This window comes from Gadus morhua, chromosome 18, assembly GCF_902167405.1.
Source record: "Gadus morhua chromosome 18, gadMor3.0, whole genome shotgun sequence".
In the NCBI taxonomy this organism is placed as follows: Eukaryota; Metazoa; Chordata; class Actinopteri; order Gadiformes; family Gadidae; genus Gadus; species Gadus morhua.
The window spans coordinates 7,970,842-7,984,006 of NC_044065.1; positions in this window are offsets into that span (position 1 = coordinate 7,970,842).

The following is a 13,165-nucleotide window of genomic DNA, read 5'->3' on the forward strand; positions in this document are numbered from 1 at the left end:
GCCGTAACGTACCTATGAACTGTGAGCATAGTGACTTATTGTCTTGTCTGGTTTTCAAATAAACTAAATCAATCCGTCATCCATCACCTGTTTGTTTCATTTGCACAAGTTTGGACGATTGCTTTCCTGACATAACACAACAACAGACCTTGACGCGGCGTTAGAAGTCGAAGAGCATCTGCTCTGTGTGCAGAGCGCAGAGCGGTACGACGGCACCTTAATGCTGATAAATGCGTCCAATGCATCGGCGCCACCAAACTGCACGGACGGTCAAACCAGCTCGGGCTGATAAAAAAAAAACCATTTGCCGAACTCTATTGCTTACTTGTATTTCCTCAGAGGGCTAGGAGGAACGTGAGAACAACTTGATGTCATGTTTATTCTGCTGGAAAATGAGGAGCTAGCGGCGTTTTTAAAGTTTGGAATTCATGCGAGGGACGCTGAGACATGAATGGGACTTGATGTGGGCGTGACCCTGTCTGACATGATTGGTGAACCCCTCACAGGACAAAGCCAGGACTGGGGTAGGATGGAGAGAGGGGGTGGAATGTTAATTTGGTGCGCATCAGGAATATGGCTGCCTATCAGATTTTAAAGATTTGCCGGAAAGGTGGATCAAACTCTTTCCCCAAGTATTTTTTTTACTAATGTGACAGTTTTTCATATCAGTGTGAACAACAAAAGTCACATGGAATCTGATATTTGCAGACACTTTCATATTTCGTCCTAAATCCGATACAGGGTAGCCCCGGAGCAACCTCAACTCGACTGAACAGTAATGCCGGAATCCACGTGGCTTTTTGCGTACGTTTAGCAATGTGTGGTAAACAGCCTCTGTTGCCAGTGAACACAACCCAAATCCTACGAGCTCTCTTGGGCAGATGGGTAGCCTGTTTGGCTTCGATAGCTGCTGGACCCAAGAGCAGAACACAGAGACAGGGCTGGAGTTGGAGTAATGAACGGGTTTATTTGGAGCAGACCAGGGGTGAGGCCTGGGGCAGGTTGGAGAGTGGGGAGCTTCAGGCAGGATGGAGCGAAGCAGGTGTTGATCCACAAAACACTAAGGAAAGGAAACAAAGATGAGGCACGAGATTCCAAGGGAGAAGAACGACTAAGTGTATATACTGTATAAGTACGAATATCTCCCACTGAAGTTTGAAGTACAGTCTGCTGATGACTGCAGGGAAACCAGGAGTATTTGAAGGGGAGTCGGTGAGCGGATGAAGGCTAAGTGGGAACATTTGAGGGGTTGCAGGCACATCATAGAGACAAACAGGTGGTGTGGCAGGCACAGGAGGATAACACAAAGCAGTGTTGTGCCGCAAGAGTCACGAACAAACACTCTCTGTGCAGCAGAAGAATCTGTTGCTCTATTATATGATAAAAATGATAAAAAAAATGTGCCGCTCATTCTCCTTCTCCTTGTTATCCTCCACTCAAGAATTCACTGTCTGACGCTGCACATCGCCCTGAACCCGGAACCATAAACACCGCTGTGGTCTACATGTCTCACCTAAAAAAGTCTGTGGACTGGACAGCCAACTAAAAGAAAATGGAGAGCGATAAATCAAAGGTGAGCAGCGGGGCTTGCAGTCCCCCACGCAGGGGAGACGTTCACTAGGCCCCGTCCGCCCGAGGGTCCGGCGGACAGGATGACTAAAGGGCCAAGTCGCGGGCGTGTGGGTCTCCTACGGGTCCTCACGTCTGAGTGGCATTCTGGCGTGTCTGGAGCATGAGGCAGCATGGTAAACAGAGTCAGCTGTACCGGGGATTATTATCGGGCCAGCGAGGAGCAGGGATTACCCGGGATTCAGACCGTCGTCCCGCGGACACTCTATCTCCACGTCCTGCTGATTCACAGCCAGCAGCACGCACACACACACACACGGCCGCACACACACACACAGACATACCAATGACTTACACACACACACACACATACCAATGACTTACATACACACAAGCGCGCGCACGCACGCACGCACGCACACGCACACACACACACACACACACAGTCTGCTTCAGACCTACCTGTAATGACTCTTCTGAACCTCTCAGTCAATCTCTGCCTCCTCTCCGCAGAACACTTTCAGGGGCTTTTCAGTCCGCTGTAAAAATGAGTTCTCATCTCGCTGGGGAACTAGCAGGGAGAACGAAGGAGGGCCACTGTGCGGATGTAATTGTGTGGTTGGGGGGGGGGGGGCAAGCGGGCTGAATCAGCAGGAGAGGCCAGAGCTCACCTACAACCGCCTTTTATTAGCGGAGAAGGCTTTTGAGAAAGAGAGCGAAAAGAGCTAATTTCTCTCTGCCGTTTTTCTATTCACCGGGGACGCCCTGTGAGAGAGAGTCAGGAGAACTCATTTCCCCCGGCCACCTCTCCATTCACCCGCGACGGCCTTCTGAGAGAGAGAGTCAGAACCTGGTCCATAGACACTGGCACTGGCTCTCTCTCTCTCTCTCTCTCTCTCTCTCTCTCTCTCTCTCTCTCTCTCTCTCTCTCTCTCTCTCTCTCTCTCTCTCTCTCTCTCTCTCTCTCTCTCTCTCTCTCTCTCTCTCTCTCTCTCTCTCTCTCTCTCTCTCTCTCTCTCTCTCTCTCTCTTGTTCTCTTTCCGTCTTGCTCTCTCTCTTTCTCTGCATGCATACAAACAGGAGTTTGTGTGCATGTGAGAGCGAGAGTGTGTATTTGTATTTGCCTTCATTGGTTTGTGTATGTGTACATGTGTGTGTGTCTGCGGGAGGGGGGGGTGTGTGTGTGTGTGTGTGTGTGTGTGTGTGTGTGTGTGTGTGTGTGTGTGTGTGTGTGTGTGTGTGTGTGTGTGTGTGTGTGTGTGTGTGTGTGTGTGTGTGTGTGTGTGTGTGTTTCTGTGTTTGTGTGTGTCTTTGTAATTTTGTGCCCAGCACCAGAACACAAGAACAGGGCCTAGACAGAGAGAGACGGGCGGCCCCATGAGTCTGGCTGGACCTGGGAGATACTCCCTGTTTACATTTCAGCAACAAAATCAATCAACGCAGACACACCTCTAAGCTGCTCTTATGGTTGAATACTGTAAGTCATAAAGCTGCAATTAAAATGCAGGAGTGATTCTAGCCTGAGTAGATTATAGGCTTACTTCATGTATAAGGTTCAGAAAACGGTCAAATAGTACAAAAAAATAGGCTTTGGAAATTGCCTTTAGCATGATATAGACAGGGTTCTCAGAGCGCAAATCACAGTATTTCAGACACAATATTCAACAAAAGCCACAAAACTATTCCCTATATGAATGCTTTTACCTGATTGTTACATACACCTAGACTGGGTTGCCCCGCCCATTCTGCCGGCGATTTGAGTTCGCCCTGCACAAGGGTCTGGAGAAGAGCAGCACATTTCTTTCTGCTTCCGATACGTTTTTGCGGGAGCCAATCACCAAGCTGGCTGTTCCCCTTGACGCGCTATTGGCAGACTAACATACACCACCATACACACTGCTTTTGTGTGTGAGGATTCCCTCCAGAAGCCACATTCCCATTCCACAATGGCATGTCCAATTTGGAAGGCCTTTTTCTGTGCATGTTGGTGTATGTAACAAGCAGGTATGCTTTTAATAAAGGAAACTACTCAGGAAATGACCAACTATTGCCTTGATAACATGGACGTTTAACTGGATGACAGATCTCTCTCCGCAGACATAAGGATGAAATGTGTTTTTCCAGCCAATGATGGAGCCCAGTTATTGAAAATCCTAAATGAGCTTTAACTTTAAAACAAATATCGTTTCTGTGACCTTGATCAGTTTCATGTCTGTGTTTATGCACGACAACACTCGTCACTAACAGTGTCCACCATTAAAGATTTTGGTAGAGTAAGACAGACGGCACTACGGCTTCAGTAGCGATACAGAGATCCACGTAGACATTAAGAAAATAACAATATCCACCAACCATCCATCTCCAACTTAGGCTTCTCCCTATCTATCTGCCAATGGATTATGGACATCCTGACCAACCGACCTCAAACAGTGAGAATAGGCCCACGCATCTCCTCCCAACTCACACTCAGCACTGGCTCCCCTCAGGGCTGTGTACTGAGTCCCCTGCTATATGCTCATTACACTTATGACTGCAGCCCCCGCCCACCCTACCGACACCATCGTCAAGTCGTCAAGTATGCAACACAACCATCGTTGGCCTCATCTCCGGGGGAGACGAGGCCGTCTACTGGGAGGTCAGCTGACTGGCGGGACGTTGCCAGGACAACAATCTCTCCCTGAACACTTCCAAGACGAAGGAAATAATCATGGACTTTCGTAGGAAAAGGGAAGACACGGAACCGCTTTGCATTAATGGGGAATGTGTGGAGAGGGTTCCTCTCTTCAAGTTCCTTCACACACTTCACAGAGGACCTCTTTTGGACTAACGAGTAAGATTTTCCCCTGCGAAATGTGGTTGAGTAAAAGTATAAAGACTCTCAAGTAAAGTACAGATACGCTAAATAGTTACTTAAGTACGGTAACAAATGACTTGTACTTCGTTACTGTCCACCACTTAGTAACTGTCCACCAGTGTATGTTGTACTGTGCCCTGTCTTGATGTATTTACTGTCCTGTTGATGTATATTATTGTATGTAGTGCCTTGATGGTGAAAGAATTTCCCCCTTGGGGATTATTAAAGTGCAATCAATCAATCAGTCAATCAATCAAACGACATCTTCATTTTCCGCTTCCTCCCCAGATCTGGAAACATCTTGACGACATCTTTATGTTCTTTTTAGAACTCTATTTATTTATAAAGCACCAAGAGAACTGCCATCCAATATTTTTGTATCCTGTGCAATGACAATAAAGAATTATATCATATTATAATTCTTTATATCAGCGGAACACTTCTTTCGTTACGTAACACTACATTTTTGTCCATGGTCGTTGCCATTGCCTTGATAATGCAAAGCATTGAGGGTTCTTTAGAAGGCATATGCCATTCACCGCCATGAAAGCTTTGAAGGTAGGATCATATCTGGCGGTTTCATATATTCCATGAATACATTTCAGAAAACCTACTGAAATCTTTTGATCCTTTATAACTCACTAAGGTGGCCAGCGCTCTTATATATTATGTGCTCTTTTACCTACAGCCACTATTCAATTTCTACCCGCCCTGTATTCAATAAATAAGGTGTGTGCTTGGATATACCAGCTTGACTACATGCATCTAAAGATGGTAGCATGACTTTATATTGACGAGGTCATCACTCTGACATAAAGAGTGTGTGTGAGAGGGAGTGAGTGATTGAGTGAGTGAGTGATGAGTGAGGAGTGAGTGAGAGTGAGAGTGAGAGTGATAGAGAGAACGAGAGAACGAGAGAGAGAGAGAGAACGAGAGAGAGAGAGAACGAGAGAGAGAGAGAACGAGAGAGAGAGAGAGAGAGAGAGAGGGAAAGTGTGTGTGTGTGTTTGCGTGTGTGTGTGTGACTTTGTGCGTGTGTGCGTGTATCACACAAACACTCAAACGTACACAAATGCACGTACGCACACATGCCGCGGCAAACACAAACACAGTGTCAGTAAGGCTTTTTCCGAGTCACGCCGAGATGGATCAATCATCATATTTAATATCATATATTTAATATATATAATTTATTAAATATCCTCCCACTGGAATAATTCTCCCAGAATTACTTTCTCTCTATTTTCTCCTTTTTCTTTTTGAGGCAGCCTTCCCTCCATCTTCACTAGCGGCCAAGACACCCTCATCACACACACAAACGCGCACACACACACACACACACACACACACACACACACACACACACACACACACACACACACACACACACACACACCACACACACACACACACACACACACACACACACACACACACACACACGTCATATCAGGAGAAACACACACCCACGCACACACACACCCCACTAACTTTCACAACACAGTGGAGTTAATCAACAATCATGTGTGATCACTGTTTTAAAAATAGATGTAGGTAGCCGGAACCACTGATTCTTTAGTACTCTAATCACAGGCATGAAAACAGAAAGTGTGTTCCATTACACAAGGGAAGTGAATAATCCCTTTTCTATCACATTGCAGTCTATTATATATTATTGATTGCATGAAACTTCTACTGTATCATATGTATGTATGAGCAGTGTAAGTACATCTACTTTTTCAAACGATGTGTCTACTGCATGAAATGTATCTACTGTATCAAATATATGTATCTTCTTCTGTTTAAGATCTATGGATCGACTGTCTGTCTACTGTACTGGTTCTGTAGTCAAGGCAATAATAGTACAGTTGGTATGTAAAGTCGATCACGTGGAAACGTGATTTGATTTGAATCTGTCTGCGTGATTCTCTTTTCACAAGTATCAAGAGTGTGTGTTTGTGTGTGTGTGTGTGTGTGTGTGTGTGTGTGTGTGTGTGTGTGTGTGTGTGTGTGTGTGTGTGTGTGTGTGTGTGTGTGTGTGTGTGTGTGTGGGTGTGTGTGTGACACTTAACACTAAAATTTGAAAGAAGTACACTTAGAACAAATGAATTGAACCAATTGTGCTTTTACCATGAAATTATGATTGAATGATCTACATGGCAAGAAAACCGTCAACCGTTCTTTAATTTGTGTTCTTCTTTTCAGTTCTGTAGTGATATTATTCATGTAACTTTAAGATTATGGTTTTTTTGTACTGGAATAAAAAACCAAAACATTTTAAACCACCCCTGGGGCAGGTGTCAGGGATCCTTGGACACGTATCTAGCTCAATTGGGTATGCACCCAATCCTATACCTCTCACTCACTCCCTGCACCAGTAATGCGCTGCTTGCTGCCGGTCATGGAGATGTCTGCTGGTTCCAATTGTTGCTCAAAGGCCTACCCACATACCCAGATTCAGGTTCAACCTACACACACTGAACACTCTGAATACACCGGACACCCTAAATACTCTGAATACTCTGAACACTTTGAATACACTGAACACCCTGAATACTATGAATACTCTGAACACGCTGAACACCGTGAATATTCTGAATATTCTGATCACTCTAAATATTCTGATCACTATCACTCTATTTGAGAAAAATGGATTGAAATTATTCACGGGAAATGCTTGAATTTCAGGCCACCTAGACTGTCTAACAAATCAGGGTAAATATGTGCACGTGTATGAATGATCACACACGCATGTCTGGACACACAATCACAAAATCAGACATGGACACACACGCGCACACAATAATACCCCCCCCCCCCCCCCCCCCACACACACACACACAAACACACACATACCCACAATCAGACATGGAAACAAACACACACACACACACACAAAATCAGACATGGAAACAAACACACACACACACACACAAAATCAGACATGGAAACAAACACACACACACACACAAAATCAGACATGGAAACACACACACACACACCCACACCCACACCCACACACACACACACACACAGACATGGAAACATACACAAACACACAAATACACACACATACCCACAATCATACATGGAAACAAACACACACACCCACACACAATCAGACATGGAAACATACACACACACACACACACACACACACATATAATCAGAGGCAATTTCACACATACAATCCGACCAAGCACACACAGAAAAACACAACACACAGAGAGATTTCATCATCTGAAAGAACTAATCATCTGCCGCAGCCCGTAAACGAGACGTCCTCGTATTCAGCCAATCAGCTTCCACAGCCTCTCCTCTGTGGCAGATTGAGCGAGAGCGCTCTACGGATGCAACCTCACAATGCCTCATCTGGGCCAGTGTGCTGAAAACAACCCAACACATTACTGCCTCAACATTACCCGTCACAAGATGGTCTTTTTTGGATGAATTAAAAAAAGAAGGCTGTGTAGTATTTTGCGTTACTTTATATACCTAGATAAACTAGTGTGTTCACTTTGTGTTGATTTGTATTGTAATTCTTTCTGGCTGCTACTTAAGACAATCTCATTCTCCATCTTTTCTCAGTCAAAACAGTCACCACAATGCACCAAACAGTGCCAATCACAGCCGGAAAATAGTTGTAGGCCTATTCTTGTTTCTGACAGCAAGCAAAAAAAGCAAGTAAAACAAACCAATAGAAGCACTGGCTTTAAGACCTTAAGAGAGGAGGAAGAAGGGGAAAGGAGTGAAATGTAAGTCTTAATATGTAGGCAGGTATATAGAGCAGGCAAAACGCAGAGAGAGGGAGAGAGGGAGAGAGCGAGACTGAGAGAGACAGAGGACAGATATACGTGTTGCTATCAGGTCAGATATTTCCCATAATGACCAACCGAGCAGGATTAGCTAAACCCGCCCAGTACCAATAGACAGGCAAATTGATAGCATCTCAGATTAGGCCTACCTCAAATATCTGGGATGAGCACGAATGCTAATGTACTTCCCGCTATTGACTCGACCTTGTGTTACTTTTGGCTCATTTAAGCAAAGGGATGGGAAACATTATCTCTGGTATTGACCTTCACTTCATGTGCGGATATCGATCTGGTTTCCAAATATGTTTTCACTCTATATTTCCTATCCGAGGTCTAAGTGTCTGTCTCAGAACATGATTAGCAGGGAATTTGATGATTTTTTTGTATGTAAGGACACAGCACCGAATAGAGATCAGGCCAGGATTTCGATTTTACAACCCACCCTGCGTCTAAATAGATGTCTTTGAACATCAGAGCACATCTATCCTTCCTCCCCATGATCGGCCTGCATAGTCAATCTAATAGAACATGTGCTTCTAGATCGCCCCCTGCTGATTAAACCTCATATCTCACGTTGAACATCCATCGTAAACCGAGAGAGGAAGGACTACGGTTCGACCTTTGGGCCACCTCAACAGTCATACAGCAGCTTATTTAATTTGGCCACGTTGATAACCTCGGCGGTAGAGATGCATTGAATACACAATAATGTAGGTCCTCAAAGAAGCTCAAATTTAAACCCTATCTAACGTTTCTCCCGCAGGCTTGGCGGCTGGTGGAATTTATTTGAGGGGGGGGCTGAACGTTTGCATTCCAAACCCCTGTAGGGGGGTCTGGGGGGATTCTCCCCCACAAGATTTGTTTATGATTTTCACAAACAAACGAAGCATTCTGGTGCATTCTGACAAAATAGTAACGGCAAAAAAAGAACATATACTTACAAAGACGAATGGGGCCAGGGAACTAAGAGTTAATTTTTTGCCTTGTAGAAATCAGCCATATTAAGAGTGCAGATGCATCAACAATAACTTTGAATTACACACAAGGTAACATACTCTCTCTCTCTGTGTGTGAGTGAGAGGGAGAGAGAGATAGAGATAATGGGTGAGTGTGTTACGGCCAAGCCATTGTGTGGGTAAACGTCACTAATATATCTACAGTCTGCATTCGTAAGCATTTAGACAAATACAATGAAATATGAATTCCACAAAATTCATGTAAATGTGCAAACTTTTGTGTGTGGTTGTTGAAGACACACTTAAGGCATGATACCATCATAGGTTTGCAGAGGACTACATAAAGTACAATATGCACACTGAAGGCCTGATGCCACCATAGGTTTGCAGAGGACTATATACAGTATGTACACTGAATAGGTTTGCAAAGGACTATATACAATATGCACAATGAAGGCCTGGTCCCATCACATGTTTGCAGAAAACTATATACAGTACACTTGAAAGGGGTGGGGGGAGGTTGTGAGGGTCTGCAACCAGTGTCCATCTCAAGGGAAAAACATATAGGCTAGTGGAATAAATAGAAGTTGCTTACCTCTAGCATGGCTAGCTTCACACAGTTGTTCATATGCACTCTTCCTCGCTTGTGTTTTTTTTATCCGTTCTGACAGATGTTTCAGGTCTGTCAGTGTCAACCCTGTCTGTGTTCACGAACTATCACACGCGCTTATTTTAAAAAGTATACAAGCAAAGCAAAAAATTGCATTGGCATACCACAGCTAGTTAGCCAAGCCTGAACCAAAATCTGGAAAAACTTCTCTTGTAGGCTCTATCCTTTTCTCTTGCTTGTTGTGTTATGTCCACTTCTGGCTTTTCTGCCCTGAGTTCTTTAACTTGCGATTTTTCTGCAAATGTTCTTCTTTCGAAGGGATTCATAAGCAAAGATTTGACTGAATTTGGGGCTAGCTGAACTCACAGTGGTAGCAGTACTCAAAGTCGCCATCTTGCTGATCTCTGAGGTAATGGCAAATGCGCGGTTACGCGCAGTGGACGGTGCACTGCGCTTGGGGCTATATCTTGAGCGCCCCAAAGCCATACAATTCGACGACGCTGATTGGCGAAATTATGTACTATTCTGCCTAGCAACGGGGAAAACATTGGCTAATAATTCAGGCATGTGGGGCTGAGCGAAATGCGCCCCACGGAAGACATATACAGTACTTCACCAAAATGAACATTGAACATGTAAGTGAATGAAGATATAATTATGGGGGATTCTAAATATATTCTTAAGTAAATGCATTATTCGAATGCAATTAACATAGATGAATTCTCAAAATGAGAAGATTTAAAAAAATATATATATAAATATATTTAAAAAAGAAAAGATGGCCGGTCGGCGGGAGGGCGGCGCCCCAGCGCCCTCTATAGGCGTGCCGCCGGGCCGCAGCTATTTACTCCATAAAAAACTCAAAAAAATAAATCCAAGCTACGAAGTTTCTCAAGAATAAAACACACTATCCAAGAGCTTTTAACCAGCCCCAACCATTGACAAATCATAGACAACAAAGCTTTAACTTAACTCCATTGTTTGACAGCATAAAGATGGATGCACGTTTTACTGAACAATTTAATATAATAAATCTATAAAAAGAAAGCCAGTCATTTCGCAGTATACAATTATTTTTGATGAAAATTGGTTAACGATCTTCTGTGAATTATAGGCCTCGATAAAAGCTTATTTGTAGAAGAAAGAGAAAAAAAGAACAAAAAGCCGCTGGGCAGCTCCATTGTTCCATTGTTTTCAACAGACGACCTGCTGGAGAGTACATGCACCCCAGTTCTGCCGCCTCACCCAGAGTCCAATCAGTCTGACTCGGGGTAGGTGGGGCTACACACACACACACACACCGCAGTCACTAACCATTTGGTCCCTTAGTTTCTGCAGTGTTGTTTCTAACAGAATGGGCTGCATTCGGTGCTTAATGATCCCATACATTTTTGTTCACATTGCATCATTCATTATCATCGAAAAAGCTCATTATTATACCTATAGGTAATGTTTTTTTTCACCCTCAAGTAGTAAACCTTTTGTTTTAACATGTCCTTTCTTTATTTATCTTTGCATTGCCTACTTTGAGGTTGATGAAACATGACTTCAGGATGTACAACCATTTGAACCCCAATGTGAAAACATGGACTAGAAAACTCCCCTTGGTTTGTGGTCCTTGGGTGAACAGAAACTAGAAGAAATAGTCGATTGAGCTAGCACTAAATTGCCCATGGGTTCATTAATATTATTCAGGCAGAGTGTCTGTCTCGCTCAAGGTAACTTATATTCAAGGGAAAACAGACTTTATTCTGTGCATAACTTTTTCTATTCCTAACCTCTTCATCTGCTTATATACGATTACTTTACTCAACTGTTTCTTATTACATCTCTTTCTCTCTCTCTCTCCCTCTCTCTCCTCTCTCTCTCTCTCTCTCTCTCTCTCTCTCTCTCTCTCTCTCTCTCTCTCTCTCTCTCTCTCTCTCTCTCTCTCTCTCTCTCTCTCTCTCTCTCTCTCTCTCTCTCTCTCTCTCTCTCTCTATATATGTCAGACCTACAGTCCACACTTGTTTTGTATTCACAAATGCACCTTGATTTGAATATGTATTCAAATGTGTTCCTAAATAATAAATGTCTTTGTATTACTTTTAACATTATTCAAATAATGAAATTACTCTTTTTAAGATAAGAGCAAAAACACTTGATTTATTCTCTTATCTTATTCTCCATTAAATAAGAAAAGATAACCTTCACTGGCTCATGTGAAATCAACAATTGTTTGTCGGAAGTATATGAGACCTATGTGAAAGAAAACTATATAGCTACAGAGATGGGCCCAGGTTCATAATAAAACGAACATTAAGTATTTTTCAAGTAGACCCTGCATTGCCGCAAAAATTAAAAGATAGGCCTACATGCCATATGACATTAGTTCCTAATTAATTGAGAACGGTGAACGGACAATTTGACTGGAACTACTTAGCAGGCGTCCGAATATCAGGAGTTAATGCATACCCTGCAGCCAATCAGAATCGAGCATTCCACCAGACCGTGGTATAATTAAGCAATAGATCACGCCAGGCTGTGGTATGTGCTCATTATACCACTGCTAAGGGGCGTTGTCCGGCCCCGACGCGCAGCGGAGGGCCGGCGACCCCCTTCCCAGTGGTATAATGAGCACATGCCACTGACTGAAGTGATCTATTGCTTTTATACAATGGTTACTGTTATGGCGAAACGAAAGTCATAGACACACTACATTTAAAAAGAAACCAAGAAAGTCAAAATAGCCGTTTTTATTAAAGAATACAAAAAAGTAGTCCCTCCTGGCTGCCGCTATGCATCGACGGTCGCTATGCAACACACTTTAGCGTCCCTCCGAGAGAAGGCTCCGATAGAGCGGTTCGCCGGCAATTTATTTATTTACGCCGATTTTAGGCTTCAGTGAACTGTGAACTGTGCTATTGCTTTTATACAACTGTTACAATTATGGCAAAATGACTCCACACACACACTAGTAAAAAAACTAGTAAATATATTTCCCCGCTGGTGAATCCCCTCCTCCATGGTCAAGTTAAATCTCCGTGTGATAGTTTCTTACGATACTTTGTAACGGTTTCCTCTTCAAGGCGCGGAGTGATACTTTCACAAAATGATCGGGCGTCATAGCAGTTGTGTATACGCTAATTATACAACAGTTGGGAACCAATCAGATCGCTGGATTTAGGTCCCCCATTGTATATTAAATGCTTATTATATTACCATACAGCAAACACTGGCTGTCAACTGTCAAACTGCAGTAGGCCACTATAACTAGTTGGCCCTAGGCCTACTGTTGAGTAGAAAACCAAACATTATGAGTGTTCTTTACTAGTGGGCTTAATTACATCAACTCCACTAATTGCATTTTTAAGATAAGATA